Here is a 20813-nt window from a genome sequence, read left to right on the forward strand (position 1 = left end):
TTCATAACAGATCTACAAAGCTTGAATAAATCATTCATACACGATTACCTTTATTCCAAATCACATTTACATTAAGAATTATATTTATAATTCTTAATTTGATATGGTTTATGGTTTTAGAATTTTTATTTCTTATAAGAATTAACTTATTTAGAAAACTTAAATTATCTTAAAAGTAAAAAAGTAAGTAATTTACATATAAAGCAAAGAAAAGTAACAAAAGAAAGGTTCACTAATATCTAATAGGTGGGCCTTTCCAAATACCAACTCCTTGACAATTCAATAATAATATGAGAATAAGTGATATCTATTTTAAAATCTTTGCATTCCTATAAGAGTACACTTTTTCAAATATATACAGGATGAATTTTTCAAGTGGGCGCGTATGGCCAAATCCGAAACTATGAGGAATGGTGAAAATTTTGAATTTTAATAATATGCTTCGGACTTTAAAATAAGTATAAGTAGATATTCTTCTAAATAATTAGAACTAAATAACTCTTCCTACGAACGACATTACAAAATCATAACCAAACCTTGGTGTATTCAAGGAGACTCAATTTCCTCTGACAAACTCGTTCAACTAATTATTCACAGAATAATACAAATGTAATTCTCACTCTCAACTCGATCGACGAAACGCCTCAGAATTGAATTCTCGAAACGGATTCAAGTAACTTGTAATTGAGTAGCGCGGCCGGCAACAAATTATTCCAACGCCGAAACTCTGAAACTTCATCAACCCTATAAAGGAAGAACAAAGCCACAATTGGCCGTACGGAGCGATCTACCTGAAATGGAAGTTTTAAAAATGGCTCCTCTTTGATAGTAAACTCGATAAGGGCGTACCCACGGGACGCGTAAATGCAATTTGCGAAGCGCTCCTTTGACGTTCTCGTTTGAAGATCTGCTTGTTTGCTCTCGTTAAAGACATCAAAATAAGAAATGTATAGATGAAGTTTCAATAGACTATCGATTTTTCGATAAAGAATTGATTTTATTCCATGAACTAGCTGTTGCCCGTCAACTGTGGCCCTTAATTTTCCAAATATGTTTTTTTTTATAACATTAAGGGACGAGTCGTGCACGACGTTCAGCTGATAGAAATTGACACACCCTGCCCATTACAATGCAGTGCCGCTCAGGATTCTTGTAAAATCCTAAAATTCTGAGCGGCCCTACAAGATTTATTACATTCTAAAAATTGTTAAACATATCAAATTATAAATAAAACATTCTTATTCAATTAAACAATAAATATTCTTTCCCGGCAAGATATTTCGGCTATTCAAACGCACCACTTTGCGCGGGGTTTCTGTGACGTCAGAGTCTATCCCATGAATCTATATTGTACTAATAAATGTATGGCCGGTCTTTTCCTTCGGTTATAAGTACATATTATATACTACAATCTTCTCCGACACACGCTGCATCTAATGGTACAAGAATTATTCTGATCGGTTCAGTAGTATTCGCCGTATAACCGAAGGTAAAAACCGGCGATACACTTATTAGTACAATATAGATTCTTGGGATAGATTCTGACGTCACACTGCGTTTCAACCAATAGCATTGCGTCATCAAATGTTTAATTTAATAAAACATCGAAATGTTTTATATTTCGCGCGTATTTATTGCACTTTTGTATACTTAATATTTATTATTCAGCACAAATTTAATAAAAAAAAAGAACTATTTAAGATAAAACAAATAATAATAAAGATTAGAAAAAATAATATTTTAACTAAATATAAGTTAAATGCATATACCCTATTGCGCTCGTCACCTTGAGACATAAGATGTTAAGTCTCATTTGCCCAGTTACTTCACTAGCTACGGCGCCCTTCAGACCGAAACAGTAATGCTTACACATTACTGCTTCACGGCAGAAAAAGGCGCCGTTGTGGTAATATGTAATAGATTGTTCCAATAGTAATTACAACATAAATACCGACAAACCACACAATATCGTGGTATTTCAATCACCAAACATAAATATTTGTGGATAGCGTAGATATCAAAAACTTGTCGAGAAAGACAATCTTCAATGCAAGGCTTATTTGCATAGTAAAGTAAATAAGTAGAGTGCGGTGCAAATTGTGCTTGTGGGAAATGACGAAAGTTCTAACTGGATTTGCATAATCATTTTTATTGAGTAAATCATTCCTTGCAAGAGGGAGATACCTACTTTTCTTCCTCCCGTCCGCAAGTCGGTTCGTGAATTAATATTATGTGTTTTTACTGTTTAAGTTTATTCTTATTAGAACACTAGCTGTTCCGCGCGAGTTCGTCTGAATTTACCAGTGTTACTATATTAGTTGGTGTTCCTGTCACATACATACAAAATCATCGTTAAGGCAGCGTTCGAAAGAAATGTTTTCGTTCTACCGTCTTTTCTCCGACTAACTTTGCAAATGCGTTTACCACGAAAGTCTTTTCATTTCTAGCCTATGACACTTACAAATAATGTGGCTTTTTGGTGACAGAGTTTTCAAAATCGGTTAGGTATATTCAGAGATTACCTCCTATTAAATTTACCTCTAGATAGAACTATTCAATAAATAGTTTTTACTGACTGCGCGATTTTGGATTAATACACAAAATCGCGCAGTCAGTAAGTAGAACGAAGTATTTCGTAGACTTACGGCCGTTCCCAATATACTACCTACAGATAGAGATAAATTAGTACCTTCTACTGTTAGTATATAAATTTTCAATAATCTGAAGCCGTCCCAAATATTATAAGTCTTTCTTATCGCCTTATATTGGGACGCGTGAATTACAATTTCCATACAAACATCTATCACTGGTAACCTATACGTCGTTCTATTGATAGACAGCGTGTACGGATAAGGTGAGTTACCGTCGATAAGTTTATTGGGACAGAACAATAAACGATAGTTATGATTTTTATCTCAAGTAAGAGATAGACTGAATATTGGAAACGGCCGTTAGTGTAATCACAAAGTCTACGAAGTACTTCGTTTTACCATAGCGAAACTCATGATTATGATAAATGATAAAAGTTTTAATAACTTCGAGTCAAATCAAATAACATGAATGGTAAAGATATCATTACAAATGTAAATTATACGGTACTATTAATCTTGATCGCAGGCACTTGAATGTTGGTTTTTTGTGTGTAACTTCATTTATATCATTAATTAATATTAATAAACGCAATGCGTGCGAGATCCATTAGGAATACGGAATGTATCGTCAAAAACTGGGCAAAGTTCTAGTTCGCTCTGAAATTTCCTCGTGCAATTATTCGCAGCAACGTCGGAGCGAACAATAAGTTTAGCGAGCGGTACCTACATGATGTTTGTAGGCATAAGAATCGAAAACACATTTAGTCTTGCACTTAATTTTTTTGATAGTTTTAGATAGTGGATAGATATGTTATTATAATCCTAACAAAACAAACAATGAAAAACAAATACCTCCTTAGCAAGGAGGTTTTTAGTTTTTACCCCGCCTTGGGGCAGTAGGTACGTGAATAGAAGTTACAAGAGAACACTATTCTAGATAGAAACCAAACATCCAAATGGTGAGGATGGATTACCATCCTGAATGAAATTGAATTGAGAATTTGGCAAAAGGAATCACGTAAATTAGCGAAGCACTCTTCTGGCGGTGGCCACTAGATGCGGCAAAAGAAGTAGTATAGTCAAATAATACCGCCTTAAGAACCTTAATTTTTTTTTTCTATCCCAAATTAATCGAGATATTATATTCCATGCGTATAAACCGAAATAGGTATTTAAATTGTTTAAAATCTTTAAAAATTTATTATTAAAGTGAAACTTTTATTACTATATCGTCTCAAACTATTTCGTCTGTGTGTTGCATGTCGCGTGACGGTCCGGCGGCGCCTATAGTTCGCAGCAGCTAACCGTGTAGTGTATAGACTATTAATCATTAGTGCCAGTGCTCCACGCTATTTTGTTTGTTTTAGTCAGTGTTTAATGTAAATGTTGTTATTTATTAATATGTATATATAATCTAAATAATTGTTAAGTATTATGTATGTCGTACTCTGCCTGATTAAAAATATTGATTAAAAGTATAGGGAATCAGTCACCCCATGTAAACTGTATATATACTATATATGAAAAAGTATTGCCAGCATTAATGAAGTCATCCGCAGGGCATTTGCCGCTCTTAATATACCAGCTGTTTTAGAGCCAAATGGTATTGCCCGCCGCGATGGCAAGCGTCCTGATGGAATGACGCTTGCTGTGGCTTGGGCACGGGGAAGGGCGCTGGTGTGGGACGCTACTTGCGTCGACACTCTCGCTCCTTCTCATGTCCAAGTTACGTCAGTTGGTGCTGGGGCTGCTGCTTCGACTGCCGAAGACAGCAAGCGTCGCAAATATGGTGGTCTCGGTGAGTCATACATATATATACAATATAGTTATATATATAATATTTTTAACCAGGGCTAAGACACAGATTTCAATATAAATATTAGTTGGAGACTTAGTGTACTTTTATTATTTCCCAATAACATTTCATTATCCTCCTCACAAAATTAGTATTATTACCGTCCGAACCTTCCCGAGTACGACGGCGGACCAGTTGGTGCGAGGTGCTCACACACGCCCACCGGACCGTCCGATGGCCGTACCAAATCCGATCATGTGTTTAGGTTATTAGTTATAAGTTCACATTTGCCTGCATCGTGAGCATAGATTTTAAAAATCAAATGGAGGAACCCAATTTGATCCCATGATATGAACCCATAGAAAAAATCATTATTTAATGAAAATCACACATAATTTTCCATAGATGCCTTTTTTCTTAAATAACACGATTAAAGATTTAATAGTATTGATTATTAAATAATAGGTATCAAATAAGATATTGTTTTCATTACAAACATATATCAAACAAATTTGTAATTAATATCTACACAAAGTTGCTAAATTCGTATTAGGATAACAAAGTTACATATTGATTTCATTTCGATTTCATCTCAATTAACATTGTGATACGATATATTGTTGAACGAGTCTGCTAAAACAAACGAAGTGCTAAACGCAGTTACGCTCGTTATTCTACTCTGACGCCAGTTTCATTACGGTTCGGGTAAGGCTGAAGTCACATTGATAAGCGGTCGAGGAATACATAAGCGATGCAACTGTCAAAAGTAATTTCTGCATATAGCCTAGATAATTTATACGTCCAGATAGAGCGTCTTGCTGATAGACAACCGATGAAAACAGGTCAGAATTATTACTTTAGTGTGCGTGACAAGCTATGTCTTATACTCACGATTTGTACGTCACTTTGTGTTTGTGTGTGTGCATTGCTCAAAATGGAGGTTAACTGTCATCCTCATTTTTTTTCTTCGTTTAATATCTAAGTAATATCTACGTGTAAATGATCTATGATATAAACCATTGGATTTATTATTTCAGGTTTAATTTATAGTAAGCTTAAGTAGCTCCCCTAATGACACTAATAATAAGAACAGCATTAATAAGAACCATGAACACACAACTAAATAGTATTCAGCAGTAAAGTTGCCGTATTAATTTTATGATAACTTGCCAGTCTTACTGCAACGTATTGAGAATACCAGACAAACAAACAGAATAAAAAAAATATTACTTCACTTAGGTTACAGACATTCTTGTTTAACCATTTACCGCCACTATCTACGGAAAAGTTCAATCTTAGAGGGAAGAAGTTGCAAAAATTTGCATTTCCACTAATCGATTTAAGAATCGATATTTACAGTTTTAGTATAAACGTAGTACGGAAGCATTTAAGCAATTAAGTTTAGTGAAAATAATTAAGAATCAGCGATTTTATTAAAACGCTTTTTCGTGCTTTTCGTGATCACAGCTTAACTCTCTTCAAATTAGCGAGCTGGCTGGCCAATCGAATGAACGCAGTTAGTTCAGTTACGGTTTTGTTAGCCTTACTTCTGGTATTTTATACTATTTACCACATTGTGCCAACATTTTATTTAAAATTGAAAACTCTTGCAGTAACGTATTTTAATATTTAAAAAAAGTGAAGTGAGGTTTATTTTTAAATTTAATCAGGATTCTTACTTGATACTACAACCAACCTAGAGAAAATCTCGAAGAATAAAAATAGTTTAAAAAACTAAAAAACACGCTTGTCGAAAAGATATTGCTTGAAATTTAAAATGAACATCAATTCCTGCCTTGTCTACGATAGATGAAAAAATTATATAAATTAACAAAAATCTTATATTGAAAATTGAAAATAGAATAATTTTAACAAATTAATGTATTGTCATCGGTCCTCCATAAATCGCGCCCAAATGAGTCGTTACAAAAAAACATGCATACGGGTGAAGCTAATAAAAAGCGTGTAAAAAAGCGATTCACTCGATTGTATGAAATGTGCAGTCATTCACAGATTGACAGGTGACGGCTATAATCTTGTAAAAAACGGAGATATCCAAAATCCACTAATTTTTAAGCAACTGTTTGCCATTAATCTTTGCCGGATTATCTACAGTCAAAGAGGATGTAAACGAAGAGTTTTTGTACTTTCAAGCATTTTTTTGCAAATTCCAAGCCCTAATCTGTGTTTCGATTAGAAAAATTACTATTACAACTGTCTCCTACCTGTGCATGCCTGGTTAAATAACTTGTTATTTTTAAGTGATCTGTGATATCCCTCACTTCGGGAATTATTATACAAATTAAATTTGTTGCTAAAATTTATACATATTTTTATAGTCAGATTATTTATACGTCCATATAGACTATGACAGCTGTGAAAACGTCGAAAAAAATTTACTTTAGAACTAACCTCCATTTTGAGCAATTCACGCACACTAAAACAAAGTGTCATACAAATCGCGAGTGTAAGACGTAGTTTGTCACGCCCACTAAACTTATACTCCTTTCCTATTTTATAAGTGTATTAACAACAAGAGACTCTATCTAGACGTATAAATTATATAAGTATTTATATTAATTAGGAGCCACAGCCTGAGAGTTCAACACGACACTCCGATATTTACGATCCATGCGTCACTCGAATTGTTGGCGAAGTTGGTAAGAGTGCTCGGACGCAACCCGAGAGGCGTGGGTTCGAGATCCGCATCGTTCATAAATTTTGGTAACTAATTGAATTTGTAACGTTAAAACTTATAAAAAAATGCTCCAATTAGTTCAAAAAGAATGTACAGTGTCAGTAAACAAACCAGTTTGCTCAAAATGGTCAATTTTGGCACGTTCTAGCGAACAAACCTCATTTTCAATTTATTGTATGTCTGGGAAATGTTTGAATATAAATTTGATCCCAACTAGAAACCCAACATGAAAGGTTTTTAAACTTTTCAAGACCTTTCCAACGATGTATTTGATAACGAGATATATTATGGGAGTCTGTACCTATTGTAGTTGCTGAGGAATAAAAAATATAGATAACAGCGCTACTGTAACTTTAAATCTATCTTAAGTCTCAAGTCTTAAGCGTTTTTGATCAGAGATGTGCCTGTGAGTTTTCAAATATCCTGAGCGGTATCTCACTTGGTACACTAACCATCATGTGAACGTTTTCCTTATCTCATCACTTCTCACTCAAAAAATTACGGGAGTTCCGGCAGAACTGAAAACATGAACTTGTAAATTTTTGCATATTTTGGAATGGTTAGGGTATGATTTCGCACAAATTGCTTTATTTATCAATATATAAGCTTCTACATTTATGTGTTTAAATACAATTCATTTATTACGCTATCGTACACTAAATGACAATTTGTATTAAATAAAAAATTTACCACTTCAGATTTATTACAATTATTTTACATTAAAAAGTTTATCTTTCATAAAAATTAAGTTTCATCCATTATAGACTGTAAAGATATTTCACAACTGAGATTTGATACCTCGACCTCGTGGTGTTTCGGCTTCGCAATCACAATGATTCAACCACTGGTCCTCGTCCTGGTCCGTATGATCATTAAGTTGAAATACCCAAACTATAATTAGAAGTATAAATCTTTCATCCATAATTTCAGCGACTGTCTTACGTATTTTCGATGAGGCCACGTGTCCTGACGCGAGTTTAACATTTTATACCCACCCATATAGCCGAATGTTTAGTAACCCTGACTACTAAGCTAGAGGTCCCGGATTCGATTCCCGGTAGGTGCAATCATTTATATGATGAATATAGATGTTTGTTTCCGAGTCATGGATATTTGATGTAATTATGTATGTTTAAGTAAGAATATTGTATTAAATATATCGTTGTCTTGTACCCATAGTACAGGCTATGCCTAGTTTGAGGCAAGATAATTTCTGTAAGTGGGTCAATAAAAAAAAAATGAAGTTTTCACTTCAAAATCTAAATCGAGACCCCTCGGTGCCCGCGACACACACTTGACCGCTATTATAAGAACATACAATGAATGAGTTGGGAATCAATTGATTAAGCAACATAATCCTAGGTCAACTCTTTACGCCCGCATCGGGGTCACTCAAAAGGGTTTAAAGATCAATTTACGCGCTTAATACATTTCTATGATTTATTTTTTATGACCACTTTATCTGATTCAAATGAATGCATGCCGGCGTTGCTAATTCTGGTGAAAGTAATTGAAAAAGGTTTCACTGCGATTTTCTGCGGTAAAACAATGTAACCAGTGAGAGGCTCCTTTGCACAGGATGCCGGCTAGATTTGGGTACCACATTGGCACCTATTCTGCCGTGAAGCAGTAAATGTGTAAGCATAATTGTCTTTCGATCTGAAGGGCGCCGTAGCTAGTGAAATTACTGGGCAAATGAGACTTAACATCTGATGTCTCAAGGCGACGAGCGCAATTGTAGTGGCCAAAAAAAGTCGAGTTAATTGATGTAGTTGTTTATCTGATCAGAAGCCTTTTTTAATGTAAACAATTGTTGATAATTCATAAGTATATCAGTACAGAGTAAAAAAAATATAGTAAATAATAACGCATTATCGCTGTTAAAAAACCTAGCTAAAGGTATAAAGAAAAATACGGAAAAAAAAATTAAAACATTGTACGTTTCACTCACATATTAACGTCTACTGACTGAATCTATTGCTCAACAATAGCACAGTTTTCGGCCAAATATGTAAGATACATTCTTGAAAATCGCACCGAGGAAGAACGCCACACATCCAGACAATTTGGATTGTGTATTTTGTAACAATTGGCCCGATACTGGAATCAAATAGCCCTTCTATTTAACAAAAACAAAACTTCAAATCAAACATGACTCGCAACTATATCAAGCAATAGCAAAAAAAATATAAATTCGTTTTATTATCACTATTAAGCAGGGCTTACACTAGCGTCGACACGCGCGCTCGCTCAATATATTGAGACCCTGTGGCGCCCACAGCGGGAGGTCGCCTATTATTTACCCATTGACTCTTCAAGAGCTGTGACTTGTAACCGAGTCGAACAGATTCAGTGTTTTTTTTATGTAAGTTATCTGCTTACTGCTAGCCGAGGGGCATATGTATGACCACCCCCGCTAAAACATCAATAATTCACAAAGAGGTGTATATTTTGCAAGGAAACGATATAAAACTTATTTACACAAATATATTTTTCATGTGAGAAATGACAAGAAGATGTTATTTTGATAATAAATTAATTACCTTTTCCTAAATGCTTAAAATTTAATATGCTTACATAGACGAAAGTCATAAATTTTTACCAATATAGTTCTAATAACCCGTAACATGCTGTATGTATATGCTATATGTAAATACTGTTACAGTTAAAATTAAACAAAATATTACATTTGAATTTGGAATCTGTCATTTTTATATGATTGTTCATTGAGTTTTCTCATTTTGGCACCAATACATTGTAAAATATTTTGAGATATAAAAATGGAATAGGATGATGAAGAGAATATAATCTGAATAGAGTAGCTTACACAATACGACCCTGAATACATATCATTAGGTTCGTCACCCTGCAACTTAAAGATGGAAGTTCTCATTACACGTATACAGATTCTAATATGACAAGTGTATAAATAATTTTTATAGAATAATGCGTTCTTGCCACTTATACCATTAAAGCTTTTTAAATTATACTTTGACACACGTACGTTTCATATTCACAATTAGTGTCATTGTTTATCCTAAGTGAAAAAAATATTTATGTGGAAAACATCTTGATAATGATTGGAATTGTTAAAAGATATAATATGTATACATAATAGGTTTAAGGGTAAATGTATACATTTTTATTATTATGTCCCAAATTTATTGAATTAGGCGTTACTTTGCAGAAATCCATAATTATACAAATGATTTAAGTTTTCTTTATCGATAATTCCGCCAACATTCGTCTTCAAAACAATTCGACACGTGTTTCGCCTCTACACGAGGCATCCTCAGGACGTGTTGTCTCGCCAAAATCTGCACGTCTCCTGCCAGATTGGCGGAATTATCACTAAAGAAAACTTAAATCATTTGTATAATAATGTCCCAGCCACTGTTCAGGCATTATCTATAAATAAATTTAAATGTTTTATTAAAAAATGGCTCCGTCGTAAATCCCATTACTCCACAGCTGAATATCGAAGTTTTCGGACAACCTGGGACTAGATTATGATTATTTTAGCAATAGCAATGACAGTACAATAATTTTTGTATATTTTTAGTAAAAAGAGCGCAAAAGAAGAGTGCTGGGAGACTTTCTTGCGCCGCTTCTACTCTCTCGAAGCGCCATTTGTTTCCCAAGCGGTAGTAGTATCTATTATATTAGAAATGACATCAAAAAGAATTCTAAAGGAATCAATTCTGAGAAAATAAATGCCTTTTATGCCCTTTTCATGCCTTTTTGTTTCTTATGTGCCTACTATTTTTATAATACTCGCATTTATCATAGACAATAAATACAACTTAAGTATTTAAAAATACCTACTTACCCTACATAACATTGTATTTCTATTATGTTGTTGCAGATATAAATACAAAAATCAAACAAAACAGTCTAATTCAAGTTGACTGACTCCACAATTGTATTGAGACAGGAAATCCAAGATCCAATTACGGTACATTTAGCATGAAAAGAAGCACTCGTCTCAAGGCACGTGGCACTGTGCTTTGTTTATCATAGACTCAATTTAACATTAAGCGATCAGCTATTTCGAATGGGGCGACACCCCTACGATTTAATGACCAGCTTTCCGCTTTTTTTAACGCGCTACGGGTCGCCGCGATTTACGCGCAGTGTGCACGCCGCCTTTGTCCAAGTGTTTGAAATCAGTTACGCTGGCTTTTTGATGGACTGCTGAGTGTTTTTATTATGTTGGTGAGGGATACTGCTTTATAAATCGGTATTTAATTATGTCGATTTTTGTGTGGTTGATATTAGGTAGGTTTAAGTCCATTCAACACTTCTAACGATTGAAATTATTTTTTTTATAAAAAATTCGGTAGTTTAATCCAAACAGTTCTAACATTATGTTCGGGATATTGGCACTGACATATTTATTTACGTTTCGGCATCACGAAGCAAGAAACCAAAATAGTCTTATGATCAGAGTAATAATAGCTTCAAAACAACTGGATTTTATATGCGTGTGTTACAAGAACACGATTTTTGGTCTTATGTGTACAATTTTAAGAATTATATTCATGTGCATCCTTGGTGGAAATTAAAATAGTTAAATTATTATATAGTATGTGCCTATATTAATAATTATTACTACGTTCCAGCCATAAGCTTAGAATATACTAGAGTATATATATATATGATATACAACCAGACAGCCCTTTTTTATGAAAATAAGGTGCGAGTCGAGCAGGACGTTCAGCTGATGGTAATTGAAACGCCCTGCGCATTACAATGCAGTGCCGCTCAGGATTCTTGAAAAACCCAATAACTCTGAGTGGCACTACAATTGCGCTCGAGACATAAGTCAAAGTCAAAAAATCTTTATTCACTGTAAAACTTTATAAGTTATTTAGTGCAAGTCAGGATGAAGTGCAAAAGTTACAATAGCATTCAAATGAGTATAACAATATTCATTAACAAAATTTAGAACATTAATTCCAACTATCTTTATCATTCAAATAATCTTTCACATTATAATAGGCCTTAGATGCTAATTTATTTTTTACGATACGTTTAAATTTTTCAATAGGTAATATTTTAATATCATTTGGGAGTTTATTTTAAAATAAAACACAATCCAGTTTAAAAGATTTAGCAATTTTACGGATCCTAGTAGATGGAATTGCGAGTTTATGTTGGTTTCGAGTATTGAAACTATGTACATCACTATTCTTTTTAAATTGGCTACTATTTTTATGGGCGTATTCTCGTATATGTACTGGCATTGTACTGTCACAATATTTATTTCACTAAACTTTTCTCTCAATGATTCCCTTGAACGCATTTTATAGACTGCTCGAATTGCTCTTTTCTGCAGCACAAATATGTTATCAATATCTGCAGCCCTACCCCACAATATAATTCCGTAAGACATGACACTATGAAAGTAGCTGAAATATACAAGTCTAGCCGTTTCAACATCTGTCAGGTGCCAAATTTTTTTTAGCGCAAATACTGCAGAGCTAAGTCGATTACATTAGTTTTTTATATAAGCACCCCCTTGTAACTCAAAGTCTAATGTAATGCCTAGGAATGTTGTCGTTTCTACTACATCAAGTTTGTCATTATTAATTTTTATAGGTGTTGGTTGGTGCTTTATATTTGGAAGTGTAAACCTTACATATTTTGTTTTCCTTTCGTTTAAAAGTAAGTTATTAACATTAAACCAATTTACTCCTTCAGCGTCGCCTGACAGAATTTGTTTGCTGGCGTTTTATTTTAAATAACAAAGATGTATCGTCAGCAAACAGTATAAGATAACATAAGATGTTAAGTCTCATTTGCCCAGTAATTTCAATAGCTACGGCGCCCTCCATACCTTAGAATAATGCTTACTCATTACTGCTTCATGGCAGAAATAGGCACCGTAGTGGTACCCATAATCTAGTCGGCATCCTGTGCAATGGAGCCTCCCAAAGATTAGTAAATGTGTTTGTTAGCCATGGCATATTCAAAATAAGGAGCTTTATTCAAGCGTGTTTAAATATTTTATTTGTTAACCATAATCGGTTACAGTTACATTAGGTTCAATTACCTTTTCTATCTTGCTGTATCTCCGTTAGATAAGTTCTTCTAACGGCCGTTCCCAATATACTATCTACCGATAGAGATAAATTACTACCTTCTACTGTCAGTAATTAGCTGTCAATAATCTGAAGCTGCCCCAATATACCCGATAAGTCATTCTTATCGCCTTATATTGGGACGCGCGAATTGCAATTTCCATACAAACTTCTAACGCCGGTAAGCTATACGTCCTCCCATTGACAGACAGCGTGTACGGATTATGTGAGTTACCGTCGATAAGTTTATTGGGACAGAAAAGTCAACGATAGTTACGATTTTTATCTCAAGTGAGAGATAGACTGAATATTGGAAAAGGCTGTAAGTCTGTGGTACACAATGTTCTTATGTACGTATTTACAACCGCGTGGCGGGATGCATGATCCAATTGAAGTTGTCTAAATTGCTACTCTATTTAGCTCAATTAAACATTAATTAATGTCGCTAATGAACATTGAGCGCTATTGTGCGTTCAGCCCTTCTCTCGTGGATGTGTTAGAAATAAATGATTAACTAGATACAAAGCATTACTGTCAATGCAACACGATTTAACGAACATATATGTGTATAATTTGTTAAAAAATAGGATTTTTTGTGGAAAAGAGAACTAACGAGCGTACGGGTCAACTGATATTTAGAGATCACCGCCGCCCATACAAGCGGGTTACCGGCCCTTTGGAAAAAAAAAGTGTATGTGTACTTATGTGTGCACGCAAGAAGTTATACTTCTTTGGCCTAACAAAGCAAAAATCCTTAAAATTATTTATTCCTTGTGCTATTCTACGTTTCCAGAAAGAACAATATTGTAAAAATCTTGCAACGATGGCAGTGTAACCTGCTTGATATGACGTAGGTGATGGTGTATGATGGATGGTACGTAAAAAAACAAGGCAAGTGCCACCCACACACGAAGGGATATCACTTTGCACGTAATTTTGCAGAATTAGTATTTTTTCTAAAATCTTGACAGGTTGGTTTCAATTTTTTGTTCTTCGAGCAGTAATAGTAACACATACTCTGTTAACTTTGCATCTAAATACGTTTTCTTATATATATTTATAACCTCTGCTGACAGCAGATATTGGTAAGTTATTTCCGCGGATTGTTACCTTTTGAGTAAGAACCGTAAGCACGTTTATAACATCTCCTCTGGCAAATTAAACTTGTTTTATACACCTCATTTTACCCCGCGCCTCCTTCTGGTTAAATGTAACTAAGACTTTAATTTTAAGAGCTAAAATCATGAGAACATTTATTATATTATATGATTAAGCCCTTGTAATTACTGGACGTGTTCTACGACAAATGGGATACATAACGAACTTACGCACAGCCTAACACCACACAACCCTTCGCAGGGTTGCTGGGGTATTAGAGACCGAAACATGATTAGCGTCTATCCGATAATTACAAGATACGTTTGTATGTTATGCTGTTGAAGATAGGTTCAATATAAAAGTAAAACAAGAGGCACATCTTGTAAAAAACAATAAACTATAACTAAATAAATAAATTAAATTTGTATGCTTGAATATGAGCAGTTAAATTACCGTAAAGTTCCACAGTGAAGCATACACAGGACTAACTAAATGACAAGTTCACACTTTTTATTTTGTTTAGTTTTTGACAAAGGTATAATAAGGTACTTATATCAATTCACCTCCATCGCATTTCTATAATCTTTCAAAGTATTTCAACTAACGATAGACACAATGTTTATAGACATTGTTTAGCTTTCACACAAAAAATAAAAAGAGAGCTCGCCAGTAAAATTAAAATTTACGAATATGCAATCATCATTACGTCAAATACGAATGTGTAAACAAAAAGAATCGTTTCTATATTGTAACGCGGGTGAAACAGGCCGATGTAAATCTATTTGTCATATTAATGCGGCCAATTAGACCGGCATGCGGGCAAGGGTTGACGTGGCTAAGATAGGGTTACGTTGCACCCATTTTATACTACTTTTGTTGTTATTTTTATTTCTAAAAATAAGCTGATAAAAAAAGACAGAAAAGGCGGGTGATACACATACTTTAATAAATAGTGCAATTTTAGCATTACAGTCAGACGCATCACTTTAATTGTATATGTATTAGACAGAAGAAAAAAAAAGATCGCAGCTTAAGCACTACTAGTTATGCCAGATGAATATAAAAAAACAGCGGCTCATGGACATCCGCAATACTAAATGTCAAGAGATGCATTGCCGGCTCTTGAGATGGGCGTATGCTGTAATATGTAATTTGAAAGTCCTTAGTTGTATCAAATTGGGGAAGCAGCAGCCGGCAGATGGTTTCAGTGGCTCTGCGAAGCCCAATATTTCAATAATTCTATCAAAAAAAGGAAAAACGGTACGGGGGAGCCGAGCTGAAATCGCTCCTTATAAAATTACAAGCGATGGTTTGAGGTGAAAAACTGTCTCGCATTACCAAATTGGCATTATTTTTCAAATGTTCACGTAATTAAACGAAACTTGATGTATCTACGCCAATGACGCCAGTATAGGCAATTAGGGAAGTGATTTAACAGTGAATACATTTTGTCTTCTTTGGGTCAAACTGAAATAAATTTAATCGTCTCCATTCCAAAACCTTGCATAAAATAGTCTCGATTTCAGACACAAGATTGTTGCGTTTTCGTCGACGCTATCCCGAGAGATGTAGGCACAGATGGTGTAAGTAGCATATCCCGTACTGCTGTCTGCATAGCAATGAATGCCAGTGATTTGCAGAAGAAACATTGTAAACAACACGAAGACTTGCGGGTACCAGATTTTATAGGACTTAGAATTGGACTCGACATATAATGAGGTTGGACAAAGGAAAATGGACAAAGGACGTATTAGAGTGGTACCCTAGAAATAGGAAAAGACAAAGAGGACATTAAATTAAAAGATGGGAGGACGCTTTACCAACAGGATAGGTTAGGTCGAGATAGAGATAAGTGGAAGAAACTGGAGAACTGAACTGAAAGACAACCAGACCAACAAAGTGGTTGGTGTACATTAATATAATTTTATGTAATTTTACTTATAGATTTAAGAAAACATATTTTATAATAGTAGAACATACGTTAAAATGTAGTATGGTCAGTGAATAAAGGCTTTTATTATTATTATACACGGTCGAACTTTCTGCCACACCCGATTGATGGCTTTCGCCATACCCAATTATTTTTTATATTATTAATAGAATAATCTATTAATAATTACTCTACCTATATATTTTAAATATAAGTGTCTGAAAACGAAGGTTTTCAACCAGTGTGTGATCCCAGTGATGACTTACGGTACGCCCAGGTGGTTGCTAACTATGGGCCTGTTGAGAAAGCTCATGGTCGCTCATAGGGCAATGGAGAGACCTCGGAGTTTACCTGCGAGATCAAATCAGATGAATATGAGAGAGACAAAGAGAATGAAGACATCAGTAGGTGAACCAAAGTCACCAACATATCTCAGATAATTGCGAAACTGAAGTGGCAGCGGGGAGTGCGCATAACTCGATGGACTGATGGCCGCAGTAAAGTCAAAAAACATGATGTCTTCGTATGCAACAAGATGGACTGATGATCTTGTTGAGACTGCCGGAATCGGTTGGATGATGGCAGCGCAGGACCGATCGTCGTAGAAATCTTACATTACGTTCTTTGTGGACAAAGGTAAAGTAAAATTTCTGCTGGAGCAGTAGACGTCTTCTGGCTGATAGTGAAAAAAAAATTTTCGGGCTATGAATGAAAAACACATTTTGTAAAATATTTCCCGTCATATTGGTAAGGTAGCGATTTAAAATCTTGATGAAAAATGATCTTTCATGGATTATTTTATCTATTTTAAGCTCGACGACGACAAAACCGATTAAAGGGGAAAAAACATAATACCACTAAAATAAAATTTTCCTTTTCCGAAGTATTAACGTGGCGATTTCACCTACATAAAAATAAGTTGTATCAATATCAAAGCGTATTCTCTCGTTAAGTGAACTTTGTCCAAAGATTCAGTGTAATCGAATTGAGCGTCTTAATTGCCGATAACGAGTTAGGGTTAACTCTTCAATTTAACAACTTCGAGTCTTCCCGTGAATTAAGTAATAAGACTTTATATTAAGTTTAATTGATTGCTCGAGTCTGTTAGGTTATACTTAAAGGCGTTAGAAGTGTCGATGGCACAAAGGCTAGGGCCGTTTTTATATTAGAGGGGGCAAACAGGCGAAAGGCCCATGTGATGGGATGTGGTCAGGCAACCGCCAATGGACACCCGCTACACCAGGAGTCAAGAGATGTATTTTTCGGTGGGAGTATCGATCGGGAAAACTGCATCCGGTAATTGATTCCCCAAAGTGGCTGTGCGAGGCAAGAAATTCCTTACAAAACGCGTTGTAAAATAATAATAAAAAATAATTTTCAACAAATAAAAATAATGTTCAGCAACTTAAAATAAAATGAAAATAAAGCATATAGCTCCTGTCTACCACTTACAGTGGGTGACAGTGATTATATATATTTCTTTAAAGAAGTATATAGGGTCTAACTTTGTATTATATTTATAACCATTAACGCAATGTTGTCACAGTATAGTATAGTTCATTACTAGTGCAGAATCACATTATATACATGAGATTAAAACACATGCGAATAAAACTAAACGCCATTTATTTAAATGTACATTTGTACCAACTTATAATATTTATAGATAAGAGAATTGATAAAATTTTATATAGATTAGCAAGAAAAAATCCTATTCTATTTCTTATAAATTAATAATAAAACGTAAGCGTTTGTTCTTGCTCTCAGCGTAGATCCGGAAGTGATACAAAATGGCGGTGAAACGTTGACCGGAAATACGAAAAGCTCCAAGCCGAGCTTATAACGCTGGACTTAGCGCGTAAATGCGTTAAGCTCATGACTGAAGTTATTCGTAGTAATGTTTCTTTGCGTATTACGTTAAGTTTTGAACTGAAATTCGATTAATATGGTTTTTCTTTAATATTAAGTAAGAAAAATGTTTTAAAGGTAACGGACCAACATTGATAGTAATTCTATGTTGTAATTATTTAGTTAAAATAGCACCTTCTAAAACGTCCATGATTTTCTTGCTAAGAAATATGGGCGGCTTACCAACACTTTACAAAAAGCTTACTTTGATCTTAGACAAACAATATTTCTATTCAAGATACCACACATTCGAAAAGACCTTAGACGCTAGAAGAACAAGGGCAAAAAGCTCATCGAGCTTAATAAAAAAGCCTGAAGGGGATAACTTTTTTATATGATTCAGAAAGTCATTTATGTTATTGTACATTCGGTGGCAGGATGATCATGTTACCAGAAGCTCTGCTTCACGTTTTTAAAATTAAAGTTATTAAATTTTTTATAGTCGCTAGCGAAATGCGAGGCATGCGGTGGGAGGCTCCTTTGCACAGGATGCCGGCTAGATTATGGGTACAATAACAGCACCTATTTCTGCCGTGAAGCAGTAATGTGTAAGCATTACTGTGTTTCGGTCTGAAGGGCGCCGTAGCTAGTGAAATTACTGGGCAAATGAGACTTAACATCTTGTCTCAAGGTGACGAGCGCAGTTGTAGTATCGGTGCTGCATTGTAATGGGCAGGGCGTATCAATTACTGATCAATACAGCTGAACGCCCTGCTCGTCTTGTCCCTTATTTTCATAAAAAAAATGCTTGCAAAATACCTTTATTTATTTACGGTGTGTGTGGATGATGCAACTACTGTACTCAATAACTTTTGTTTTGTATTAACTTACATTTACTTTTTTTGACTTACTCGTGTAAGGCATTATTGGACGTTGGCGTCAATTTACATAATATATACAAAATTGAAATGATTTGTAAAACTATGAAGATATTAATGTTGATTTAAGTTTCTTGCTACTTCTTCTCATTAGAGCTCAACCTTTTACGTAGTGGCAGTAAATTTAATAAGGAAAGTAAACTTTTGACATTCGTAAGTGTCATTTCCGTGACGTACATGAATAAAGTGATTTTGATTTGATTTGTAGCCTTTACCACATAAACATCTTTTAATAATTCTTTTGAATTTTCAAAAGACTTTTATGTTTAGACCTTTACATTGTCCAACAAAAGACTGACTACAGATGAAAAATTCCTTCATTATATCCATTAATCTATCCTAACCCGCACATTTATGATTGCTAAGAGCGCAATATAATTACACTTCATTAGACTAGCGTTGCCCGGCGTAGCCTTAATTAACTAATTGCTAAACACGAACCAACTAAATTACAACAACTTCCATCCAACGTATCAAACCATTCTCGACTTTATATATAGTGAACTAGATCTTAAATTTGTTAATGATTGTTGTAGCATGACGTAATATTGTTTAGTGCTCATAACCCGACCACCAGCTGACGACACTTGGAATTTGATATGATTCAACGACGTACAAACAAATAGAACAATTATATTAAAGTCAGCATAAACACTATTATGATGATCGTTCTTGTAATTTAATTTGGTTTTAGACACACACTTTGCTTATGAATGACAAATTCCACCTTCGCACGACACGTCACAAATTGGGATATCATCCCCACCATCTGGATATGTGGCGTTCCTTCACAGTGCAGTTTTCAAGGAGCTTTCTTACACGTACAACCAAGCTGTGAAAAGAGCTTTATTGTGCGGTGTTTCCAGGACGATACGACATAGGTACCTTCAAAAAACCGCGTACAACTATTTAAAAGACCGGAACCTGTGACTACTCTGATGTTGCAAGAGAATGTGGGCAGAAGATGACCAGTCTCGCTTGATTACCCTACTCCTACATAAAAAAGAAGCACCGAACAAATTAAATTTTCAGGCCTCTAGAGTAGTAAATAGAAAAAACGCTTTTATTACCACCTCAACATATTTGTTTAGAGATTTTTATAATAAGTTGAGTTGAGTAATAATGGAATATTCATGCCATCCAAAGGGAAAAAACCCTTGAAAATACAATGTCGTTCTGAAAAGTCTGCGAACATCCCAAAAATGTTCTGAACTTCTGGAATGAGCTGGGCTGGTTGAAGCAACTGGCCAACACTTAATTCAAAACGGACCCAATTAAGGACTTTTTGCAGGACCACAGGAGCCCCCATACCATAACCATGATAAGTTGGGAATCACCTAACAACCTACAATTAGTTGTAAAAAAAATATAATATCATATCAATTTGTCTTATTACTTAGCGCCTCTCATCTTGTAAGTATCAATGTGTGAGCACTTACTGATCAAACGGTGAGAACAGGTGATGAGGAGGCCGAGGATCCAATGGAGCTTCTCTAGACCCTGCACTTCCCACTGATGGTGCTGGTGACGAGCAACCCTCCGATCTGAAATAAAATCAACTAATTAAATCAAATCAATCCGATACTTAAACGAAAGAAATATTCTCAAGGTCAATATCACCAAACTTTATTATGTCCAGTTATATTTAAGTCACTAATCAACAGAGGTGAATATCTACTTACATCGATAGATATCGCTCCATCTCGCTTACACAAGAGCGGGCGCATTCCTAATAGGTTCGGTATATTTATTTATTTATTATTTTGTATGTTCACAAGCACATTGAGGAATTTGCTAGAAACTGTGACAACCATAATGTTAACACGAGGAAC

General features: G+C 34.9%; 1 long non-coding RNA gene across 1 annotated transcript in view; it reads right to left on the reverse strand.

Annotated features, from left to right (window-relative positions):
* LOC126967742 (uncharacterized) overlaps positions 1-20813 on the reverse strand; it is a 108407-nt gene that overhangs the window by 28380 nt on the left and 59214 nt on the right. The window contains exon 7 of the long non-coding RNA XR_007730071.1: positions 20421-20525. This is a non-coding gene — a long non-coding RNA (uncharacterized LOC126967742). The remainder of the gene's footprint in view (positions 1-20420; positions 20526-20813) is intronic.

Source organism: Leptidea sinapis, chromosome 13 (genome assembly GCF_905404315.1).
Source record: "Leptidea sinapis chromosome 13, ilLepSina1.1, whole genome shotgun sequence".
Classification (NCBI taxonomy): Eukaryota; Metazoa; Arthropoda; class Insecta; order Lepidoptera; family Pieridae; genus Leptidea; species Leptidea sinapis.